At 39.6% G+C, this 26,489-nt stretch overlaps 1 protein-coding gene and 1 long non-coding RNA gene across 6 annotated transcripts in view; one reads left to right on the forward strand and one right to left on the reverse strand.

The window, feature by feature from the left end:
- Window positions 1-321: 321 nt before the first annotated feature.
- Window positions 322-26,489, forward strand: part of appbp2 (amyloid beta precursor protein (cytoplasmic tail) binding protein 2) — a 299,366-nt gene continuing 273,198 nt past the window's right edge. For 4 of the 5 annotated variants that reach the window (XM_069910736.1, XM_069910735.1, XM_069910737.1 and 1 more), the window contains exon 1: window positions 899-1,014. The gene's annotated coding sequence lies outside the window, so the exon portion shown is untranslated. Of the gene's footprint in view, window positions 420-898; window positions 1,015-26,489 lie in introns of those variants that run through there. The other variant, XM_069910740.1, reaches the window with a different exon arrangement.
- LOC138749434 (uncharacterized) overlaps window positions 19,996-26,489 on the reverse strand; it is a 42,378-nt gene continuing 35,884 nt past the window's right edge. Inside the window, exon 4 of the long non-coding RNA XR_011348634.1 lies at window positions 19,996-21,795. This is a non-coding gene — a long non-coding RNA (uncharacterized lncRNA). The remainder of the gene's footprint in view (window positions 21,796-26,489) is intronic.

The raw sequence follows: 26,489 nt of genomic DNA on the forward strand, positions 1-26,489 counted from the left end.
CCTCTCCCCTCTCTCTCCCCCCCCACCTCTCCCCTCTCTCTCCCCCCCCCACCTCTCCCCTCTCTCTCTCCCCCCCACCTCTCCCCCCTCTCTCTCCCCCCCCACCTCTCCCCTCTCTCTCCCCCCCACCTCTCCCCTCTCTCTCCCCCCCCCCACCTCTCCCCTCTCTCTCCTCCCCCCCCCACCTCTCCCCTCTCTTCCTGTACTTGTAGGGAGTTGTCTGAGATCTCGTTCCTCTCTCTACCCCCACCCCCCCCCCACCCCCACTGGAAGAACTTGCGCAGATTCGCACCACCAGCCACCAGGTCGAGAGCAAGCGACACGTTCAAGTCCCTGTCCCGGCCGAAGCCGCCGCCTCCCTCTCCACGCCGATGAGCAGTGACGGAGATCTCGGACGCCCGCTTCACACTCCAGGCTAAGTTCGTCTTTCCTCGGAGCACGCACGCCAAAACGATGACTGACTACTTTCTTCCCCTCCCTCTTCCCCCGCCCGCACCATTCGCCGCTTTTTCACTGCGCCAGCAAGCAACTCGCACTCACCGGCCGGTTCTTTTCCCCCCCCTCCCCACCTCCACTCAACTTCACTTGACAGCTCGCTGTCGTCACGGTGACTGACGCCCCGGCGCCACCACTCGCGGGCGGCGGCCGCAGCCGGGCTGTCCAATGGGGTGGTTCGGCTCCGCCTTCCAGCCGAAAGCAGGGCGAGGGGGAACCAATCTCGACGCGAGCGCGACTTGCGGGGGGGGGGGGGGGGGGGTGCCGAAGTCGATGACGTGTCCCAGGATTGACTGCACTGGGGACCAATGGGAACGGCACTCGCCTGCCTGCGCCGATCCCCCAAAAAAGGCGAGCGGCCAATGAGAGGAGTCCGTTGGCGCGGTGCCTTGTGGGACTTGTCGTTGCCGGGCAAATGGTTTGTCAGTTATGAAAGGGGCTGCGCGCGAAAACTACAACTCCCAAAGCGGATTGCGCTGCATGACTTAGCAATTTGTGAATGGTGATTTTTTTTCGGAGGTTGGTTGGTTTCTTTCATGTTGTTAAAATGAGAAGATATCGAGGAAGGTTGAGTTTACTTTTCCCATGAAAGTTCCGTTGTTACTCCTGAAAAGGTCATTTTACTATTCACGGTCCATCTCCTGGTTGATTTGCTTTGATTATTTTGATTGAATTTCAAATATGAGAAATTCCTCTCAATGTCACGTCCAAACGAATGTGAAATAACGGTAGTTCGGTGGGGGGGGGGGGAGAGAGAGTGGGGGGGGTGGGGAAGCGCTGAGATTGGCATCGGGCACAGCCAATCAGCTGGTGGCGTCAGGGCTGGGCGGGATTTGGGCGAGGCCTCTGGATCAATGACTCATCAGAAAGGGTTGCGTCAGCGGTGTCCGCCCCCCTCCAGCTGAGCACTGCGAACTCGCTGACCTCGTGGGGTGCGATCAGCTGTTTCCCCACCCTCGCCCGCGTGACTCAGGAGACGTCTCGTAACGTGACGTGATCGAAACCGATCATGTGCCACCCGGATACATTTTCACGCCATAACTCCACTGGCTATTTTAATAACCTCGCTACAAAGGCAATTTGGATATTGATGAAGAGTTCAAGCCCGTAATTTTAGTACATTGTGTTTTGACTTCAATCACCGTATCTGCAGACTTTTCGTGCTTTACCCCAATTTGGATATTGTATATTCGCTGATGCCTTGTATTATGGGTGATTTTGTTGTTTCTGCACAGTTTATCATGTGATTACATTTTAGGGATTTTTGCCCTCTTGGACAAACTGAACGGGAGGGTGTATTTTGTATTCTTTAAAGCGATTCTGCTCTTTGCCATCAAAATTTTCCAGTGAGTGATCACTCCAACATCAATTCAAATTAATTTTAAATGCTTTTTATTTGTACTTTGACAGTGTAATTGTAAGGAAAATGTTAATTTAATGTTGGGGCTTAACTACTGTTAAGAGAGTCACCATTTGCAAAGATGCTTGAAAAGAAACGAATAAAACATTTAAAAAGCTTTTTTGGCTCAGTGACAAGAAGTCTTTCCAGTCAAAAGCTTTAGTAATTCAAGGGCTTAGATAGAATGGGTGTGGAGTGGATGTTTCCTATGCTGGGGGGGGGGGGGGGGGGGGGTCTGGGACCAGAGGGCACAGCCTCAGAATACATATAAAACAGCGATGCAAAGGAATTTCTTTACCCAGATGGTGGTGAATTTGTGGAATTCTTTTCAGCAAGATCACTGTGGAGGCCAAGTCATGGGGATATTTAAGGTGGAGGTAGATCTGTTCTTGGTCAGGGAGGGAATCAGGAGTATGGGGAAAAGGCAGGAGAATGGGGTTGTAAAGGATAGTAAATCAGCCATGATAGAATGGTAGAGCTGACTTGATGGGCTAAATAGCCTAATTCTAGTCCTATGTCTTGTGGATGTAAATGTTGCTAGCAAAGCTGCCATCTATTCCATATGTCTAGCTTATGAGCTGTGTCCTTCTTGATCCAATGGTCTTTATAAGCATCTGCTGCATTAATGCCACCCATCATATATATCTATATAAATCCCATGGACCTGCATTAGATCCATTTCATGCCCTGCTCATGCATGTATCTGCATATCCTTCTCTGCGTATATTGTTCTTGCTTCCACTATCTCAAAACATATCCACAATACATATGAAGTGATCTTAAAGTGCATTAAGGTGTATTCCCAAAACATTGTGGGAAGCTGGAAAAGAAATTTCTGAGGACAAGGGAGATGTTAGCTATGGATGAGATATTGAAAGATTGGGTGGTGGCTATTTTTTTAAAGAAGGGCTGTAAGGATAAACCAAAAAACCTAAAGATTGTTGAGCCTAATATCAGTGGTAGGGAAATATACTGGAGAGGATTTAGAGGAATAGTCTACCTACATATGGAAAAGCGAGGACTGATTTGGTATTAGTCAGCATGACTTTGTGCTGAGGAAATTGTATCTTACAAATGTGGCTGAGTTTTATTTTGAAGAGATGACCAAAAGGATTGATAAGGGCAGATCACGAGACATTGTCTTTGTGCATTTTCACAAGGCCTTTGATGAGGTCCCACATGATAGGCTGGTTTAGAAGGAGAAATTACATGGGATCCAGGGTATACTAGCCAAATAGATACAAAATTAGCTTGGTAGTAGAAGCCTGAGAGTGATTGGAAAGGGTTATTTGTCAGATTGGAAGCCTCTCACTACTGGTGTGCTGCAAAATATATGCCAGCTCCCCTGTTGTTATTGATAATAACAATTTGGATGAGAATCTAGTTGACATTCTTTGTAAGTTTGCAGTTAACACCAAAATTTATGATTTAGTTGGTATTGAGGTAGTTTATCTAAAATTATAAAAGGATTGGGATTTAATGGGGATAAGAGCCAAGGAATAGCAGATCAAAATTAACTTGGTCAAATATAATGTTTTGTCTTTTGATAGGTTAAACTAAGGTAGGACTGGTATGGTTAATGGCAGGGCCTTAGAGAGTATTGTGGAACCAAGAGAACTAGGAATAGTGGAATTTTGTTCCTTGAAAGTAGGGACACAGGTAACTGTGCTGGTGAAGAAGGCATTGGGTGTAATTGCCTTCATTGGTCAGGCTATCAATCAAGTACAAGAGTTAGGGCATTATACAAGATGTTGATACAGTGTGCAGTTCCAGTTCTGGTATGGGGACACCAATAGCCTTGAACGTAAAGTCCTGCAAAAGGTAGTGGACGCAGCCCAGGATATCACAGGTAAAACCCTCCCCACCATCGAGAACATCTACAGGAAATGCTGCCATCAAAGAGCAGCAGCAATCACCAGGGATCCATATCACCCAGCATACACTCTGTTCCTACTGCTACCAAGTGGTATAGGTGCCACAAGACTCACACCACCTATTCCTTCCACCATCAGACTCCTCAACAACAAACTTAATTAGGGACTTGTTTAAGGATTCTTACTTTTGCACTTTATTGATTTTATTTTCTACCTCTGAATTGCATAATCAGTTTGTTTACATTTCTTTATTTGTTTACATGTGTATGTTAAGTCGGATTTTTTTTAATTTCAAAAAGTGGTAATTCTGGCTTGCCTGCAAGATAAAAGAATCTCAGGGTTGAATGTGATGTCATGTCTGTACTCTGACAATAAATCTGAAATCTAGTTACTTAACTAGAAGGAGGGACGTCATTGAGCTGGAAAGGCTGTAGCAAAAGATTCACAAGGATATCCTGAGTGTTTGGAGAGACTGGATCAGCTTGGGCAGTTCACAAAAGGCTGGAGAAACTCAGCTGGTCAAGCAGCATCCATGAAAAGAAAAAGGCAGTTGACATTTTGGGACTGACCCATGAGAAGCAATTTTGGAAACCAGTTTAGACAAAGTAACAATATATTCACGAGATAATCTTTGGTTTACTCATGTGCAAGCAATGACAAACGGGAGGGACTCTGGGTCAGGCAGCATCCATGGAGTGAGTTGGTTCCTGGCACAAAATATTGACTGACTGTTTCTCTGCTTGGAATACCTATGTCTCTCCAGCTTCTTGTGACTTTCTCAAGAATCTAACACCTGCATTTCTTGTGTTTCTCTTTATTTTACATGTGTTAATTGAAGGATTTAATCTACAACAGTGAGGTGACCAGGAATAACGTTTCTGAATGAGAATACTGAGTATCATTTTTTTCATGAAGAGAGCATCTCTGAAAAGTGTAGCACGCTCTCAAGAACCGAAGCATCAGACTGGATTTTTATGTTTAAGTGTCTGGAATGGGATTTCTTAGCTTTATGGAAGAGTGATCCACTGAGCCATTGCTTCATTTATGCATTAGCTTAGAGCAATAAAGTGAATTGTTTCTCTTATTACTCGTGGAGCTCACCCAAGTTCAAATTGTTTCATGGAGTTAAACAAGAAAATCTGCAGATGCTGGGGTTGAGTGCAATACACAAAAGTGCTGGAGACACTCGGCAATTCAAACTCTCTCACTATTTAATCACAGTAAAAGTGCACAGGTCTACTATTTAATGGATGCCAATTGTGTTTGGTACTCAATTTGAATGTTTTAGATGTAGTGCCCCAATCTCTTTTCACTGGATAACTCTTAGCAAATCAATCAACCTTGTAATGCTTCCAGATAATTTTGTGGATTGTGGGACCAAAATTATATTCAACATTTTAGATGTGGGCTTATCAAAGTTCCATACTTCAGCAGGAACTATTCTTTGGTGGTCTGAAAAATCATACTGATGAATTGAAAGCACTAATATTATTTCAATGAATATCTCCTCATGTTATTTTGATCCCATTCAAATATATCTTCGTTATTCAATAAAACCATTAATCAGGCTGCTGCATCAGCACTGACGAGATTTGTTCCTGAAACTGCTGCTGAATCTAATATCAGAGAGGGAGATTGGTTATATTAGCATTTGATCTCCAGTTCATTCTTGACTTCCAAATTTAAATGCGCATATGTGGAACCCAAGAATGCACTGACCCAAAAAAATGTGGTTCGCTGCTCGTTCCCTCCTAGCTGAAAAGTGTAGCGTTAGAGTGCTACTACCAGGAAGAGTCAAAGACGGAGTGTGTAGCATCTGGGAAATGCTGTTGCATCTGCGTAGATTTAAGATGGATGTCTCCACGTGAGGTCTGGCATGTGTATGTTTTGACCTTGGTGCTGTTTGCTTAGTTAATAAATCTAGTTTTTTTTTTAAAGTTTCTTTATTGTAATAAAAGAAACATCACATGGTACCAAGAGTGGAAGAAACAACCAAGTTCTGTTGTGCACAGGAGTGAAAGGAAAAAAAAAGAAACACACAGTGTGCATAGTGAGTAACATTCGATATCAGCAGTGAAAATATGGAGAGTTTAAGGTATCCTAATGCTGTAAAATGGACTGGACATGTTGACCATGAATGGAGGCTGGTTAAACAAAGCTTTATGCTGTACCTACAAGCCATTGGAATCGATAGGGAACTGGATAAATGGAAGATTGCACTGCTACTTATCGTGGCTGGACCTTAAGCACGAGAGTTTTTGCCAAGGCAGAAGACCAGAGCAAATTCAACAAGGTTTTCAAGATGTTTTATTCACCAAAGAAAACTGAAACTTTTGAGAGGTATGTGTTTTGCTTGAGCATGCAGCTGTAGGGAGAGAGCTTTGATACTTTCTTAACTGACAAAATTAAAAGCAAGAGCATATAATTTTGATTTGCTGCAAGGTTCAATGATCTGTGATCACATTGTGTTCAGAATGAATGATAAGTAAGAGACAGAGGTTGCTGCGAGAGACAGAGGTTACCTTAGCTGGGGGTGTGAAGAAATGTCACACCAGTGAATTAGCTCTTCAGCACACAAAAAAAAATCAGTGATAGTGTAAAAGCCAATGAAAATGAAGGCATAGTCATAACTACAGTGTCTGGACACACACACACACAGTGAGATACCAACAAAATGATGGAGATGGATGTTGCACTAAGTATGCGCTAAAGCAATGCCCAGCTTATGGAAAAGTCTGTAACAAGTGCAAAGGGCAGAATCACTATGCAAAGCAATGTTTTTCCAAAGGGAAACTAAATGGAAGTAAAAGTTGTCACATTATAGAAGACACTGTACACACTTTCAAAGAAACCACTCTCAGTGATACAATTTTCATGGACGTGGTGGTGCAGGAAGTGAACAGTATTGAGCAGAATAAATGGACTGTGTCATTACATACAAATGGAACAAATATTCCTTTCAAGTTAGATACAGCAATTTGATTTCTGAGCATGACATCAGGCCAATGATAATAAAGCCATATATCCATGCAAATCCTGCACAGCTCAAAGCATACAATGGACAGAGCATCAACACAAAAGGTACATGTAAACTCAAGGCGAAAGTTTAAGATAAAGAGCACTACCTCAGGTTCACAGTAGTCCCAGATAGTCATTATTCACTGCTTGGTGACAGAGCATGTGAAAACAAACTTGTCAAGAGGGTGTATCACATTAACAGTGACCATGAACAGAACAGTGTAGAGGAAATGCTACATCAATTTCCCGACCTCTTCAAGGGATTTGGAGTTCTACCATTCACCTATAAGATACAGTTAAAAGAGGATGCACAGCCAGTAGTGCATGCCCTGAGGTGGGTTCCAGCCCCACTAAAAGAAAAGCTCAAGCAGGAACTCGACCAAATGACAGCACTAGGGGTCATAAAGAAAGCGGAGAAGCCACAGAATGGATGAATTTAATGGTGTGTCAAAAAGAAGAACTGTGACCTACACGGGTGCATGGACCCAAAAAACTTAAATGCCAATATAAACAGGGAACATTATCAGATTCCAACCAGGGATGAAATTACAAGTGAGATGGGAGGAGCAAAGTTTTTCACTAAATTGGATGCATCCCAGAGCTTCTGGCAAATAAAACTGCATAATGATAGCACAAAGGACTGTACATTTAGAACTCTTTTTGGCCGACACTCCTGTCTGGGGATGCCTTTTGGAATTTACTCAGTTCCGGAAGTATTCCTCAGGACAATGGAGCATGTCATAGAAGGCATAAATGGGGTGCCTCTGTACATGTATGACATGATCCTATAGGGATCCACACAAGAGAAACACAACAAAAGGCTCATCAAAGTATTACAAAGCATTCAGAAGTATGGATTAAAGTTAAACTGAGAAAAATGTCAGTTTGGTGCGAGGGGAATAATCTATTTGGGAGATAAACTGTCAGAAGCAGGTGTAGAGCCAGACAAGAGCAAGGTGAAAGCAATTTTAGAAATGCCGAGACCCATTGACAAAAAAGGCATATTGAGAGTGCTGGGAATGATCAATTTCATATGGTAAATTCATACTAAACCTGTCTTCCAAAACAATGTACCTAAGGAAGTTGTTGAAGGACAAATGTAAATTCAAGTAAACAGACAACCATGAAGAAGAATGGGGATGACTGAAGACTATTCTAACTACAGAACAAGTACTTTTGACGTTCTTTGACACATTCAGAAAGGTGAAAATATCCACGATGTTTCAAAAGATGGAATAGGTGCCTTACTACTTCAGGCTATAGGAGAAGATTGGAGGCCAGTAGCATATGCAATATCTGAATGTTGATATGCACAGATCGAGAAAGTGTGTCTCGGGTCTGGTCTATGGACTCGAGAAATTCCACAGTTATCTCTATGATCTACCAACATTCATGGCAGAGACAGACCACAAGCCATTAATAGCAATAATCAAGAAAAATCTCAGTGAAATGTCACCAAGAATCCAAAGACTGATGATGAAGCTACAACATTATGACTTTGAATTGATGTACACGCCAGGGAAACTTATTGTGTTAGCTAATACGTTATCCAGGGCAACGACGCAGAGTGAAGCACACAACGTGAGTTCCACAGAGAATCTGAGCACTGAATCTCTTCCTGTATCTGACATGAAATCCAGGCAGATCACAGCTGAAACAGAAAAGGACACAGTTCTACAGAAGATCATCAAGAATCTGAATGAAGAATGGCTTGGAGGTGCATGTCAGCCATACTACAACATCAGAACAGAGCTGAGTTGTCAATGGGCTTCTACTCAGACAGAGCAGAATTTTCAAGAGGTGCTGAAAAGGGTGCATGAGGGACACCTTGGAATTGAAAAATGCAAGAGGAGAACTAGAGCTTCGCCACTTGAACTTGGCATATCACCCATTGAGCTTAGGATTGGACATAGACTTCCCTACTCTGCAGACCCAAACAAAAACCAAGATGTCAAATGGAAACAAAAGCATCTGAAAGGGAGACAAAAGGCAAACTATGACAAGTCAGTGAGAAACTTGGGGCCACTGGCACAATATGACACAGTGAGACTCAGAGATTCCAACACTTGAGACAAAAAGGCTACTGTTCTGGGAGAAGTAAATCTAAGATCCTACACTGTCAGAACAAAGGAGGGTCAAATACTGAAGAGGAATCAAAGGAACCTGCTGAAAACACCAGAGGTGCTGCAGGAACAGATAAAGGCAGAGGATTCAGCCTGCACAGAAACAGAGGAAACACTACCCATGCTAGACAGTAGTGGACCAGAAGAGCCGACACAAGCACCTGTATTAAGATCCACACGAGTTGTCAAACCTGACAGTCTGAATCTATAAAAGAAAAAGAAATGCACACTTAAAAGTGCTGCTGATGTTCATGTTACATTTGTGTTGAACTTTAAATTGAAAGATTACTGTATTAATATGTCATGTTTGATTAAACATCTCAAGAAAAGAGGATGCAGTGATAGAGTGCTACCACCAGGAGGATCCGAGAAGGAATGTGTAGCATCTGGGGAATGTTGCATCTTGGGAATACTGTTGCATCTTGGGTAGATGCCTCCGCATGAGGTCTGGCATGTGTATGTTCTGTCCTTATCTAGTTGTTTTGGAAATAATCCAAGTTTCTTTATTGTAATAAAATAAACATCACAAAAAGGAACATAATGCAGACTTCTACATCCATTGGTACCCAACATCTATGAGATCTTTACCCCCAAGATGGTGGCACCTGTGCTCAGCATCTGCCACCAGGGGTTGGGGAGCCACATGACACCAGAGAATACCTCCTCCCCTCTGGAGAAGGAGAAGCAGAGGAGACTATCCTGCAGGACACTGATCAAAACAGTGGACCAGCAAGGGCCTCAGTAGTTGAGGGACCACATGGTCTGTGGGCTGCTAGAACTGGCTCATGGGTACCGGATATCAGAGTTGGGATTCAAGAGGGTACTGAGTGCAAGAAGTTCTCCTGAAGGGCATCGGGTGCTGATCGCGGTGGAAGTTTGGATCTGGAGCCTATGTTGTCGATGAATCGAACGGGAGTCTGTGTGGCTGCAGAGGTGGTGGGAGCGCTGGAGATGAATTCACAGATACTGTGTTTCTGAAGGGACTTTTTATACTTTTTTTTGCTCTGTTAGGCAATACTGATGGTTACACTTTGTCTTGCAGCAGGCAAAAGTTAAAGTATGTCATGGATGTAACAATTTTAATGTATTATTATGTGACAATAAAAGGAATTTTGTACCTTGTCAATGCTGTTAGGAATGAGACCAATAATTTCACCTCCTTTTGGAATTATCCTCCCTTTTACATTTGCCTCTGGATTTGTGGTAACTTTTGTTAGTCTTTTTGATGCTTACAGATATTCTTATGAACTTTATTTATATTTCTTGCCAAGTTGTCTTCTCTCTCAATTAATTTTTGGCTATATTTTGCTGCTTTCTAAAATACTCCTCATTCTCTACCAAGCTCCTTTTCTTGGCAACACTACATTCCTTCTTTAAATCCTGACTTTAATTGGTCCTGGATGGTTTACTTTTCCAGCAGAATCTTTATTTTGTCAATGGAGTGTACACTTATAGAGAAGTTTGAAATAGTATTTATATTTTGTCATTATTTTTCTGCTAAAAATAAAACTTCTGAAACTTATTTCCTAATCTATCTTAATCCACTTGGCCTTCTACCCACTCAGTTGAAGGTTATGTCCGAGGAATGTCTTGATCAAATTGGTGCAAAATTCTATTTGTTTGTAATTATTTCTTTTCTAAAGAATCTCTTGGTCTGAAGATTACTGGTTAACACCATATGAAGCCTAATCTAAAATAGCCTGTTGGTTACACAACAGTTCTTGGAATTTGTCCTGAATCTTGTAATTCATCAATTATGGAATATGAAATTTGTTTCTGAGAAATAGCATATTTATTTGAAAGATTTTGTTCTCTCCTAATCCTTGCTTTAATAATAAAGGGATAACGTCTTTAAAAAATTATCTTGAATCTTGCTATTTCTGAGTTGCCCACTGAGAGATTTAGTCACAACAAATATTTGATGTTTCTCCATTAACCCTCTTTAAAGTTATTTCCCTCCCCTGTTCCCCCCCCCCCCACCCAATTATCAGCCAAAATGCCTTATATTTTGAACATCAAAGAGACAAAATGCTGGAGGAATTCAGAAAATCAAGAACCCCTTTCAGTGGTTCTATAATGCATTGTTGCAAATCTCAGTGGACTCTCATTGGTGCCATATACGCATGATAATCTCACTTGTGAGTCACTTCTCTGGAAACACATGAAGTGGCTTTATTTCTTCCATGAACCTCAGAATGTATTTGATCTTTAAATTATGTATTATATATGTATACAATTATGTAAAATAAAATAAGATACTGGGTGAAGGCTAATGAACAATGAAACAACATTTACTACAAATTGCAACTGAATCTAATGTGATGAAATAAACAAACAAAATGTTTCTCCATCTATACCATCTGCATATTTTATTTGGTATCTATCAGTATATATTGTAATTTAATCTGCTTCATGACCGAATTTGAGTTCTCTTATCTGTTTTAAGCTATCCTTTTGTGCAAGACGGGCATTTGATTTCTAAGCGAGTAGTATTTGCTTTAAATAGATAAATCTGTCAGATGTTAATCAGGAATGACAGCATGCAAAATGACAGAGGCCAACAATTTGCTGCCTGAACAAAAGCATTTTGGATGACGTTGTTTCAGAATGAAGATGGAAGTCTGTATGGAATGCAATAATGAACAAACTACAAGGAAATTATTGTGGAACTTTAAGGGGATAACTGAGCATGTGTTCACTTTATCTAAATGAAATTTAAATTGCGATTGGTTTGTTAGGTTCTAAATGACCTCTTTTTTTTTACATAGTTTAATTAGACTTGTGGTTATGATTCATCAGAACTTTATTTAGTGCAGGTGTTGGGCTGTAACTATATTTAGACTGCTGACTGTAACTAAAAGGCAGATCTGTTTCTGAGCATGATCTCTCTCTTTCTGTCTCGCATAATGTGTTTCCATTTGTGAACAAGTAGGTGGCTGAAAAAATGATCTGTGGATATGCTACAGTTTAATTTTGGTAACCTCAAGCAAAATAATGGTAGCAAATTTTCTGCTTTTACTTCAATGTTCTTTCATGATACCAAGATGAACACAATCTGCTGCTACCATTCAGTGGGCCAAATAGCACCAGGTGAAAGAAAAAATGGTTGATATTTTCAGGCCAAAACACTTCATTCATCAAGACTGGGAATCTGGAGAAGAAAGGCGAGTGTAAAGAGGACAGGGTAGGAGGACAGAGCTCATTGTGGATTGCTGAATCAAGGAGTGGTGAAGCATGATGGTTAGAGGTAGTAGATAGAGTAGGAGAGTGCCTTTGGGGATGAGAGGGACCAACACAGTTTCATGAAAAATACACCTGAAGGAGTACCGAGGTCCCCACCCCCACCTCCACCATGGTTACAATAAAGAGCTCTTGACAAGTGGTTGTTATGAAGGTCTTGTGAGGATTAATACGACCAAAGAACCATGAACGAAGATGCACAATACAAAGGAAGGCTGCAATGTTCACATATTCTTACCCATTTTCTCAGAAAAAAATTAGATGATTATAAAAATTATAAACAGAAGGATGCCATTCAAATACTCCATTCACTCTGCCATTCAGTAAGTTCACAGCCCATATTTTACTTAGGACCATGTTACTCTTAATTTTACCATTCATTCATTCAGGTGCCTTGCGGTTCAACGTGTGCGATCATGTCTTTCCATCTGTCATGATCTCTGATCTGAATTGTTGTTGCCTCCCTTGTTCTCCTTCAGTGAAGGCTCCATCTTTGAGCTGAGACCATAGTCGATATTGAGTTCATGATTATACAAGGGAAAATACTGAAGTGGTTTCCTGTTGCCTTCTTCATTTCCATACTGGAAGAGTATCCCCGATCAGCAGATTCATCTGCCCAGTGTTTTTAGTTTTACAACCATAAATTCCAGTTTGTAGAATCTGCCTGTTAAACCATCCATCATCCTTAATCCATGGCTTCACTTGACCCTGATTGGGAAGGTAAACAGATACTACATCTTACCCAAGGGTGACCTGTAGGCTATCTGATGGAATGAGTGCCTTACTGAGCAATGTACAGCATCAACACAGATTTTTTTAAAACTCTATCATCTGGAAGTTTATATAATTCATGGATCACAAAATTGGTAGACCATGAAGGTTATATAAGACTATAATCGATTATTAATCAAGTGATCTGATGAATAACAGATGGAGTTTAATTCAGTTAAGTGATAAGTCAATCCAAGGCAGGACTTGCACAGTAAGTGTTGGAGAACAGAGAGACCCAAGAGTTGAACATCATAGTTCCCTGAAAGTGGTGACATGACTGTGGTGAAGGAGCTTAGCATGCTTACACTCATTGGTCAGACCATTGAGTAGAGCTGGACAAGATAATTGGAGCATTGAATGCAGTTCTGGTCACCTTGCGACAAGAAGGATATCTTAATAAGCTGGAAAGATTGCAAAGAAGATCCACAAGAATGTTACTGAGACTGGAGTGCTTGTGTTACAAGGAGAGAATGGATAGGCTAGGCCAAGTAGAAAAAAGGCATGTGGCATTGGTGAATAGTCACAACTTTTAACCCCAGTTAGGGAAGTTTAAAACTAGAGGGCATAGATTTAAGGTGAGAGGAGTCGTAGAAGGTGGTGCATCTATGACATGATCCTCCAGAGGAGGCTAAAACACGAAAGTCATGGTTGAAGTAACTCAGCAGAACAAACTGTGATTTATTTAACAAAGATACGTAACTGACATTTCAAGGTATGGAAAATGTCGGCAAGCGTTCAAATAGAGGAAGTTGTAGAGGTGGGTACATTTAAGATATTTTAAAAACATTTCGACAGGTTCATGGATTGGGAAGCTTTAAAAGGATATGGACTAAATGTGTGAAATTGGGACCAGCTCAGAAAGACAACTTGGCCTGGATGCATGAGTTGGCCAGAGGGTTGTTTCTCTTATGCATCATAATTCTGACTCTTAGTATTCAAAAAGCTATTGCTTTGAACGTAATGGATGCTTTAGTCTCTGCAGCCATCTTGCATAGAGAATTCCAAAATTTACCACTCTTTGGATAAAGAAATAGAGTTGATTTCAGTCCTGAGATTAAACACCCCATTGACATCGTCATCATTTATCCTGCCAAATTGAAAGACTCTTTAGAATCTTTCTGTAAGAAGACTATTTTGCCTGGATAGCCTCCCCAGTGCAGCAACCTGTTGGATATGGTAGTCCCAACAATCCAGAATGGCCTTGAGGCTAGGAAGCCAAGATTTATCTTGAACTTGATCTCCACAGGGAAAACAATTCTGCTTTGTGTGTTAGTCTGTTCTTAAAGTCTAAATAGGTCAATGACAAGAAATCATTCTTTTTTTTAGTGTTGTCTCTTTAAATAGCACAGACAGAGGAAGCAGGTTCATTAAAGCTAGTTGTTCAGTCAATAAGAACTGCTGTGTTTCAGACAGGTGAGGTTGAAAGTCATGTGGGAGTAAAAGTTTGAGTATTACACAATTATTGATATCATCTTGGGGGGGATTTAATTCTGGAAGAAAAGGTATGATGTAATTGAAGGTCCTAACAAAAAGTTTGGTGCATGTTCCAAATTAAGCTGACTTGCAACAACATTTTTTTTCAGAAGTCGAGCTTGTGCTGTTCACCAATTTATTTAATGTTTTACATAAATGATGCACACCATTAGGAGGTACACTTCATTTACAAAGCCCAATGAATCTTTGTTTAAACATTATTTTATTCATTTGAATGTGCAACTTAGATTTTATTAGTAGTGTCCTCATTCAAAGAGATAGTGGATAACAGTTGTAAACCTGCTTGCTGTGGTTTCAAATCCCTTCCATTTCTCTATTTATATAAAATGGAACATATTATGGTTCTGATGCACTATCAATAGCTCAAAAGATTGGAGTTACAGAACAATAGGTGGTTATTTACAATAAACTTGAAGTCATCCTGTGCTGTGACCCAGGCTTTCTGGGAGGAGTTATGGTGTGGGAGCCTTTATACAGGGTCAAGAGGGAGGAGCAAGATAAATGAGCATACAGCAGTTCACCACAGGTTCAAAATTTGCAGTCATAGGGATTGTGAAACAATTAATGATTACTGTCATTGCACCATGAAATTGGCAGTAATATCTGGAGTTCCCACATTCACAGTTAAATATGGAAATCCAGAAGTTGCTACTTGTGATTATGCTTCTACACAGTCTGTTGTTTTGAAAGTTTCTACAGCATAATCAGGAAAATTAATGATCCGATGACAAAGTATGATAAACATGAATTGCACACTGTGTTTCAAGGAAATAATAGCAATGAGATCATGTTTTGCTTTATATATGAATGTGTTTTAAATGGCATTCTGTTGATCAACCTCTGGGCCCAATTAATATTAAGTGTATGCATTATCAAAGGTTCAAAAGTTCCTTTTTATCCTCTTGAAATAATACTTTAAAAATGTAATATACATGATATACTTCAACTTTTGTCTGCTGTAAGGCGAACAAAAGGTTGCCATGAGCATTGCCCAGGGCCCTAATAATAGGAGAAAGAGAAGCAAAAGAGAGTCCCTCCGTGTCACTGATTGTCCGTGGATTCACTTCCAGCATTCCTGAACAGACTCCAGTTCAAACCATCAGTAACCTGAGCTCCATATCCAATGCTGCAGTGAAATCAGGAAGCATAATCAGTGCCCTTCTTGCACACACTTCCTCAAATACTGATTCTGATACCTGCTTCCCATGAGCGGCCCACAGCCTGTAGAGTCGTTTCCCAGGCTTCGCCTTCTCAATGGGCAGTGTCCTCCCAGTTTTTGGTGCCCTGTGCTGGTCCACTGCTCCCGTGAAGTCTTTAACCTCTCATGGCATGCCATTTTAGGTAGAGACCCCCCATAGTTGCAGGATTTTTAAAAAAATATGGGCTCCTTTAACAGGCCATTTAAAGCCTGTATGGAGCTGTCAGTCAAGACTGGGGCAGTAGGGCCTGCGGAGCATCAGTGTGTCTCTGTTCCCCACTCTCCCAAGATTGCACCAGGGGCACCACTGCTATTGCAGCAGCTCTGGCAGAGCTGCTTTTTTTTTTAAAAAAAATCCCTTTTAATAATTTCAAAAGTACAAATTTTTTTTAAAAAACACAATTCTGGAGAAACTCAGCAGGTCAAACAGTGAACTTTAATCAGCAAATATAAAGATACATAACCAGTGTTTTGGGCTTGAATGCCCAAACCAATGGTTCTTTATCTTTGCTGTATAAAGTACGCTGTTTGACCAGCTGAGTTTTTCCAGAATTGTGATTTTACTTCATCCACAGTGTTCGCAGACTTCCATGTTTTACTAATTTTTTTTACATCTTTTTTGATGATTCAGGTTTTATGTTTTCTTCAGATAAGTACTTTAAAACTTTTTTTTTTGTCCAATGTTTTGAGCTACGTACTGCTTGGTGACATTACTGTTTCTTGTCACCAGAATTTCCCATGACATATATGTTACTGGATGGGGCTACAAACCATCATCTTGCTGCAAGGTGCAGCAACGGTTAATTAAAAGAGATTGGTCTGGGTGGGGTTGGGGTGAATGGAAAGTTAGTTGAACATCTGGTGGAATGTTTGTCATACAATTTAGAAACTCCATTTACATTGTCATTTTTTTTAGAAAGCATTCAGATGTGCCAAGCAAATTTTAAAAAAGTCGTTATGGATTCATGCTACCAATAAAGAAATAAAAATAACATGGATGATATTTTGATACACCTTTCAGATGAATGCCTAAAACAGAATCTTCAGTGTGTAATTGAAGGACCTCATTTGAGCTGACCACTGAATTCTGAAGGCATTTGCTGTCACTACATCTGGCTAAAGTGTCTTCCTGTCAGAATTGCTGCCACCCAATTCGTCCCATTATCCGCGGACAAACTTCCTCTCCCCTTTTACTTTTTCTCATGCAAATGTCACATGAACATGCGACCAGAGGTCTTGCTAAGGGCCAAAGACTAATTTTCAACAAACTTTGGATCTTTCGTCAGCATGCTGTTATCTATAAATTGGGCCTACCCTAAATTCCAGATTCCTTTATCCACTGGAATTGGAGGTATGACAGAATAAGTGCTTGTCATAATCCTTTTAAGCAGTTTCAGGGTTAATTTGTTATTGTCATTTCAATTTCTTTTTCTTGAAATTTAATTTCCAATTTTTTTTTTTGATGCTCCATTGAGAGAGTGTTCAGCAAAGTTTAGTTGTTGAGATATCAGGATGGTTGTGTATCATCAGGTAAAACAATCTCTTCTGCATTAAGTACAAAACTCCACAATAGTGTGAACTTTTAAATTATTTTTAGAAGTTTAATAAACTTTAATCAATTGAAACTGATTTATAACATTGCTCTTGTACAATTGGTGACACACATTGGCAATAAAGTGCAATTTTTTTGAGACAAACATGTTAGCATTGCCCTCAAAACTTCTACAAAACCTCCAATTAAGTTTTACACCCTCTTTCCTCTTAAGAACTTTTTTTATTAATTTCAATATATCATCTGTAATAGCAGCGAAAAATTCAGGTGGCCTAGAGCGTTTGGAATTTCTTTAATTTTATCTGCCATATAATCTTCTGAACAATTCAAGTTTTCAGATCCTTTCATTTCTTTTTGATGCTGTAACTTTATGCTGAGATTGAAAGCAGAAATAACATGTCCTTGATGAATTAAGTTGTCACATTGTTTTGCATCAGAGATTGTTTACAAAATGTGGGAATTTCCATACAGGTTTCCTGGCAATGAAACTCGAATGCTTAATCATCTCCTTGGGGAATATTATAGTTGGAAGGTCTGGACATTCAGTCACTTCAATTTTGTGTTTTAAGTATGAATATGATGTTCTATGTATAGCAGTAAATGCTGAATCATGTTGGATGCTTGGTTTAGTCAATTACTAATTATTGTTAGCTTCCAAAAAAGGACTTTGTGATGTGACTTCTTATGCTGGTTCTCAAATGTAGAAAACAGGAATGAGCAAGTCAACTTTTCAAACCTGTTCAACATTAAAATATTCTAACTGTATCTTAACTTTATATATCTCCCTTGGTTCTGCAGTTTTGTTGTTCAACAAAAAGAACTATTAATCTCATTTTTTAAAATGAATTCCCCCAACAACAACCCCCCCCCAAAAAAAATCAATCGTGTATTAAGGTGATTGTGTGTCCTAAATTTACCCCTGTTTCTGTAGAAAGGGGCATCGTCGAACTGCCTAATTCTAATTTTAGGGTTTCCTTGAATAATACTTTTCCTTATTTTCCTTATGTTTCAATGTGACATTTTTGTTTTGCTTTTTTCCTGAGATTTTTTTTCCCCTCTGTGTTGTGAATTCTATCTTGCTTCTTAAGAGCATGGATAAGCAAATTGTTTCCATGCATTTAATATACAGTATTCCTTTGAAGCTAGAAGCTTTGAGCTGGAGACAAAATGGTTCTATTTATTTTTTTTCCTTCACTGTTAACTTAGTGATTTTATTTTTTTTTCTGCAGTATTACATTTGGAAATGAGCAACTGGTTCTGGGGGAAAAGGAGGATTCTCATTCTTGCAGTCTGTGATTTGACTCCTTGTTGCAGATTTTATGGTTATAATGATGGTGAATCAGTGCTAACCATCATTGTGCTGTGAATCTGAACAGAGGAATTTGGAACTTGTCATTGCTGAAGTTGTTTGGCAATCTCCTCCAATACAGCTTTGAACATCTAACTATCCATATTTTTCATGAACCATTTCAGCTCATGGTATCCATGCCAACTCATATTCACCTATTAATTTTCCCTGCATCCTATTTTCTCCTCCATTCACCTTCACATGAGGGGAAATTTAAAATCGCCATTAACTTATAGCTGTGGGATGTGGAAACAAGAATAGATGGAATCATTTTGTCTCCAGATCAAGGTTTCTAGCTGCAAAAAAAGTATCAATTTTATGGAAACAACTTGCTTATCCATGCTTTTAGGAAGTGAGATAGAATTCACAACACATAGGGCAAAACATATCAGGAAAGAGCAGAATCACATCTCCTCACTTGTCAAAAAGGCACAACAGTGACTGCTCTTCCTGAGGGCTGTATGTCTAAGTTTTAAAGAATTTAAGAAGAATGAAGCGGGCAAGGCTACCAGCCACCATCCTGTCAACTTTCTATAGGAGCTCTATTGGGAGCGTCTTGGCTGCCTGCATCATCTTTTTACTCAGAGATCCTGCTAAATTGGCATGTCGATGACCTGTGTTTAAAGTTAGGTTGGATTGGAGCGTTCATACTGAATCAAGAAAAGCCGACGCAGTACAACCTTTTGCATAGCAACCCAGCATCCTGGGTCAAAAGGAGGTGGGACCTACAGCATTACAGTGTCAACGTCCTGGGAAGGCAGGGATACTACTTACCTTGCAGGGTAATACTGGGGTGAAAATGACCCCACCCATCCCGTGTTCGTCAAGTTTACAATAAAACAGTAAAAAGGAGGTTAATTATTGTCTTTCAAGGGCAGTGTAAAATGGCCTATAGTGGTTCTCAACCTTTTTCTTTCCACTCACATACCACCTTAAGTAATCTCTATGCCATAGGTGCTCTGTAATTAGTAATGGATTGCTTAAGGTGTTTTAATCGTATCGAATGGACTCGTTATGTGCACGGTTTCATAACTCCAAAGAAAATGGGCCAATGACAATTTTTTTCAAGCAAAATATTTCAGTAACAATTGAGTCTATAACTTTTTTTCCCACTCACATAGCAATCCCTTACTAATCAGAGAGCACCAATGGCATAGGGATTACTTAAGGTGGTATGTGAGTGGAAGGAAAAAGTTAGAAAACCACTGCTGTAGAGCATTAGATCAGAGGTCAATCCACAGAACCTTAAGGGCAACAGAGAGGATCACTGGAGTCTCCCACCATCTGCCACCTACATGATCTACTGGGATCATTGTTTGAAGATGGTGCACAAAATCGTTGAGGACCCCAACCACTCTGGACACAACATCTTTCAGCTTCCCATTGGGAAAGAGATACAGGAGTATCAGAGCCAGCACCACCATGCTGAGGAACAGCTTCTTCCCAAGAGCTGTGAGAATGCTGAACAACTAAACTGAACTGCTCATACAAACGTGTGTGTGTGTGTGTGTGTGTGTGTGTGTGTGTGTGTGTGTGTGTGTGTGTGTGTGTGTGTGTGGGTTATGTCTGGAAGTGTGTTTGCGTTTTTTTGAACCAAGGAGTAGAAAACACTGTTTCATTGGGCATGTATAGGTACAATCAGATGATAATAAACTTGAACTTTAAGCCAGAGAACCTTGGTGAACTGTACACAGTCATAGGCAAAAAAGAATTTAACCTATACAAAAAATGTACGTGCTTGAATTCTGAAATAAAATGGGATGTTCAGGAAATACTCAGCTGGTCTGTGAAGACAGGAACCATTAATGTTTCATTTTAATGATCTTTCGTCAGAACTGTAGGAGTGAGGAAACAAATGTATTTTAAGTTGCTGAATAAGACAGGCTGGAGAGAACAGTCTATGATAGCTTGGAAACAAAAATTATCCGGATGTAATGATTTTGAAGATGTCCAGTAGATAAATTAGGACAGTTAAAGAGAAGAAAGAAACCAAAAGAACATGCTGGAACTGTGAGAGACAGTACACAGCAGTTATTGGAATTTGAAAATTGAATTTTGAAAATACCCAGCTGATCAGGTAACATCAATGGAGAATAAATAACTGAGCATCTGACTTTGTATCAGAATTGGCCAGAAATTACACTCAGAAAAAAACTGGTTATCCAAAACCCAATGGTCTGAATACTTCTTGACCTTGCATTTAGTTTCATTCAAACAATATTGGAGGTCGTGATCAGAGATTTTGGGAAGGGGGGAATGGAGAATGAGAATTAAATTGTCAGGATTATCAGGAAGATGAGGATTATCCTTTGGGACTGAACTGGCCTCGCAACTGTTAACAATATACATTAATGATCTAGAAAAGGAGACAGAGTGTAGTGTATCTAAGTTTGCTAATATCAATAAATTGAGTGGAGAAGAAAATTGTGCAGAGGATACAGAGAGTCTGCGGAGGTTAAGAAAGTGGGAAAAAGTGGGACATGGAGTATAATGTTGGTATATGTTAGATTATCCACTTTGGCAGGAAAAATGGAAAATTAGATTATTTAAATTGGAAGCGATTGGAGCATGTTGCTGTGCAGAAGGACTTGGGAGGGCTTGTGCATGAATTGCAAAAGGTTGATTTGCAGATGCAACAGGCTATTAAGAAGGCAAATGGAATGTTGGCCTTAATTGCTTGAGGGATAGAATTTAGGAGCAGGGAGGTTATGCTGCATTTGGAGTACTACGTGCAGTTCTGGTCTCTTGCTTGAGGAAGGATGTATTGGCTTTGGAGGCAGTGCCAGGGTTCACCATGTTGATTCCAGAGATGAGGGGGTCAGTCTATGAGAAGAGATAAAGTGGTCTGGGACAGTACTCGCTGAAATTCAGGAGAATGAGAGGGGATCATATAGAAATATATAAAATATGAAAGGTGTAGATAAGACAAGAGATAAGCAAGTTGTTTCCACTGGTAGGTGTAACTATAACTAGGGGTCAGTCTCAAGATTCAGGGTAGTAGATTTAGGATGGAATTGAGGAGGAACTGCTTTTCCCAGAGAGTGGAGAATCTATGGAATTCTCTGCCCAGTGGAGGCTACATTTGTAACTATGACAAAGTGGGATAGATTTTACACTAGTGGGGTAATTAATGGATATTGGAAAAGACAGGTTGATGAAGATGACCCAATGATAGATCAGCCATGATCTTGTCAGAGCAAGCTTGATGGGCCAGATGGCCAACTCCTGCTCCAATTTCTTCTCACTTCTCCGGTTCTCATGATTGATCATTAATCTGAAATGGCTGCAATGAAGAATATTTTCTGTTAACTTATTTATTGTGTGAGTGGACATTTTGAAAGACAAGCAATTAAGTACAATGTGACATAATATCTTTTATAATGCAGATCACTTGCATTTGTTTCATTCAAGATTTCACTGTCACTTGTAAGAGTTGGAGTTGATTTTTTAATTATTTTTCCAGAGCATTATATTTGTTCATAAATTGGACTAGATCTTGTGATTTTTTTTGTTGCTTTTGTTTTAGTCACAGAATAAAGTACTTGAGCTTTATTTCGGATGTTAGGACTCACATCTGAATCAGAAGATTGAGTGCATAGACTTGATCATATAATCAAGATAAAACACCATTGTCAAAGTGAAAGCATGTTCCGTTGTGGGTTAGGAACTTGATTATGAGCACTAAACTTGCAATATAGTAACATTTGTCTATTGTGTTTTCCTTCTGTAATTTTTTCCCCATTGACTCCAATAGCTCTGATATTGAGTGTTTAGAACTATCAACTGGGGTTACTGTTTCTTTTCCTGCATGGATTAAGATATAGATGTCCTCGATGGAGTGAAGTTTGGTGCCTCTGATGTTGCAGGCTGAGTTAACATCCTTCTGGAGTTTATTCTTGTCCTGAGGGTTGGCACCTCCATACCAGGCAGTGATGCAACCAGCCAGAATGCTCTCCATGGAACACCTATAGAAGTTTACAAGAATCCCCTCAGACACCTCACAAAGAAGGCGAGCCTTCTTTGTGACTACATCAACATGGAGGCTCCTAGACAGATTTTCGGAGATGTTGACACCTAGGAATTTGAAGTTCTTGACAGAGCCCCCAATGAGGACTGGCTTGTGATCCCCTGATTTCCTCCTGGAATCCACAATCATCTCCTTGGTTTTGCTGAAGTTGAGCGCAAGGTTGATGTCCTTACACCATTCAATGATCTGATCGATCTCACTCCTGGATGCTTCCTCAGTGCTGTTTGTGATCCTGCCGACAACTGTGGTGTCATCGGCAAATGTGAAGAATCAAAGATGTGAATAATTTGCAAGAGGGCATCCTTTCCATAAAGACCATTTTACTATTTGACTTTCCTATTAGCTTGAAGAATGTGAACATGAGATTTATATCCTTTATGTGTAGTTCTCTCCTGAACACCAAAATATACTAGCTCTTGCCATTTGGAAAATATTCTGTTCCCTTCTGGGTTCCTATAAAAATTAATAATCTGACATTTCTTTGCATTGTTCTCTATGGCAACCTTCATATCAACTTGCTTGTTAAGATTCCTTTGCAGGTTCTTTGAGATGCAAATTTGTGTATTATGTACCAAATCTGTCCATGGAACCAGGTTTAGGAAGCAGAATAAAATGCAGGAATGCTTTTATATTCCTCCTACTGGACAAATGCCTATCTTTCCTCTCTTCCCACCAATGTTTCCACCACACTTGCAATAAACTTGGATGAAAAGCACTTGCATCCAATTGTTTCTAGTTATAATGACTCGAAACATATAATCTAAAATGAGATTTTTCCATTCTTTCATTCTTATTTTCTCCAGTTCTCATTTGTTCAATGTAAAAATATTAGGATATCAGATGGTGTGAAGATCATTTGATAGGAAATACAAATTTCAGATTTATTGTCAGAGTACATACATGACATCACATAAAACCCTGAGATTTTTTTTCCTGCAAGCGAGGCAGAATTGCCACTTATTGGTAGTGAAAAAAATAGCTGTACACCACATACACATGTAAGCAAATAAAGAAATGTAAACAAACTGATGTCCAAAGCAGAGAGGAAATAAAATCAATGAAGTGAAAATGTAAGAGTCCTGAAATGAGTCCCTAATTTAGTTTGTTGTTGAGGAATCTGGTGATGGAGGGGTAGCAGCTGTTCCTGAACCTGGTGGTGTGAGTCTGGTGGCACCAATACCTATTTCCTGATGGTAGCAGTGAGAAGAGAGTGTGTGCTGGGTGGTGTGGATTCTAGATGATTGCTGCTGCTCTCTGACGGCAGCATTCCCTGTAGATGTTATTGATAGTGGGGAAGGTTTTGCCTATGATGTCCTGGGCAGTGTCCACTACCTTTTGCAGGGCTGAACGCTCAAGGATATTGGTGAGATACAGATAGATTAATGGATTTATGATGATGTTACACCATACATGCACATTCACCATGCAAGTAAATCAATAAACTGCTAGAACGGAAGTACAACTTTAACTTTAGACCCACCAATAGATGATAGATAACAGATACAAACTGTAGTTGAATAGGAAGTATGGAAGGGGATTCTAAGAATGGCACAAATCAAACCCAATAATGAGGTGTCACTCTGGCAAAGCTACAGGGCTATTTGCCAAACTGCAAAAATGGCTTGAAATAGCCGTAGCTAAGAAATCAAACCACTGCAAACCTTCCAGATCTAGCCACGAATCAAGATGAGCAATTAAAAATGATCCAGGTGGAAAAAGCCATGAAAGCATCCCATTGTCAGGGGCGTGCCACATGATGACATGGAGTGAATCCCTACTCTCCCCAAATAAGTTTAAAAAAGGTGTTAAAAATTCAAAAGTTTAAAAGGACAGTGAAAGAAACTGTTGGAAGAGTTGGAGAAAAGAATAGGATGCCACCAAAGAAGGAAAAACTTGTTATTACAGCACTGGAGCTGGAGAAAGAAAAGGACAAGGAGAAAGAAATAAGGGCTATCTCAAAGAAGGAGCCTGGAGCTGTTCGGAAGCCGGTCTTCTGTCGTGAATGCCAGGGAGCAGGGGAGACTTTGAGCAAAAAGAGCTCAAGGTCTCCCCCAACAATGGCTGCTGGTAACTGAAGAAGAACATCTACTACGCAGGCACAAGGAGTTGCGCCAGTGCAGAAAAGTTTTTTTTAAAATTCCTGAACCTGATAGCTCTGGGGGAGAACCAAGTGAAGAAATGTTAGAGGTAGAAGTAGAATCGGACACAGAATAAGGATTCAAAGAGGTTGGTGAAGAAACTTTATTTTTAGCTTTGGAGGTCAAAATGTACCTGGGTAATCTGTAGCAGTCTCTGGAAGAATCATTGCAACAGACTCTTAAAGTCATATCTGATAAAGTGACAGAAACTGATCAGGTGTAGAAAACCATAAAGCAGATGGATAAAAAATTAGAAGCTATGGAAGAAAGAATAAAAGGAAATGAATTTGAAATATGGCAATTAAAAGATCAGGTGAAAAATTTGTAAGCAGAATGAAAAATAATGAAGAAGAATTTTAGTCAGAAGATAGACCCTTTGGAAAATTACAGTCGGAGAAATAACATCAAGATTGTGAGGCTAAGAGAAGGTGATGAAGGTCAGGATATGAAGAAATTTTTACAAAGTTGGATACCACAAGAACTGGGAATGGAAGAATTTAAAGGAGACATTGAAATTGAAAGAGCGCATAGAGCTTTAAGACCAAAACTGCAAGAAGGTCAAAACCATAGTCCAATATTGGTTAATTTCCTTTGCTATGAGGTGAAAGAGAAAGTGTTGGAATTAGCAGCAAAGCAAGCGAAAGCAAGACTAGCCTCAATGAACTGATGAAAAAGAGAAAGGAATTTAATGTAGTTAAAAATGTTTTGTGGAAGAAGGGATATGCATTTGTATTGAGATATCCTGCTGTATTGAAAATTTTTCTTGAAAATTAGCATAAATATTTATCAAATCCTGATGAAGCCAAAGCTATTGGTGAATCTTTGCCTGCTAAGATGGAAAGTAAGGGGTGAGGAGGTATACTGTTTGGTTTGAAGAGTTGTATACTGTTTGATAAGAACTGGAAGATTTTATGTTTATTTGACTTTTCTTTAATTATAAGGTTAGGGGATTAAGATAATATTAAGTTACTGAAGATATATGTAGAGGGTAGTTAGTACAAGATTCGGGGGGGGGGGGCAAGAGAATGTTTGCTGGCTGCCACCGAATCATGTGTGTGGTATAGGCTGGGCTATCATTCCTATAAATAAGGCTAATGTTTTTTGCATGTGCCTTTTTTTGGGGTATTCTATCCTTTCTTGTTTCTTAACTTTTCTATTTTCCACACATTTATTGGTATAATAGATCTAATAAAGTACAATGCCCTTGTTATGTTAAAGGGGGATTTGGAGGATGAAGGCTGGATGAGTAGGGGATTAATTTGATTGAAAATGATTGGGAATATTAATTTTATGGGTTTTAATGTTAATGGGTTACAAAATGAAATAAAACATAAATAAATTAGTATTTATGAAAAAATATATAGGTATAGCTTTTTTTTAACAAGAAACACATTTAGTGGAGAAGGAATTAAATAAATTAAAAAGGAATTGGGTGGGTAAAGTAGTGGCAGCCTCATTTAATTCAAAGGCGTGAGAAGTTGCAATATTGATAAATAAAAATCTACCAGTAAAGATTGTAAATGTGGAAAAGGACATGGCAGCAAGAAATGTTATGGTAGAATGTCAAATATACTCTGAAAATTGGACCTTGTAGAATTTATATGCTCCTAGTGGAGAAGATAGTAAATATATGCAAGACATTTTTATGAAACTGTCAAATGCCAATGGTAACATTTTGATGGGAGATTTTAATTTGACATTAAATTCAAAAATTGATAGATTGGCAAAATACATAGGAGATAGTAAAGAGTCTAAAGAAGTAAAAGAATGGTAGATAAGGGATTCATAGATATTTAGAGGAAAATGCATATG

This window comes from Narcine bancroftii, chromosome 14 (assembly GCF_036971445.1).
Source record: "Narcine bancroftii isolate sNarBan1 chromosome 14, sNarBan1.hap1, whole genome shotgun sequence".
Taxonomy (NCBI): Eukaryota; Metazoa; Chordata; class Chondrichthyes; order Torpediniformes; family Narcinidae; genus Narcine; species Narcine bancroftii.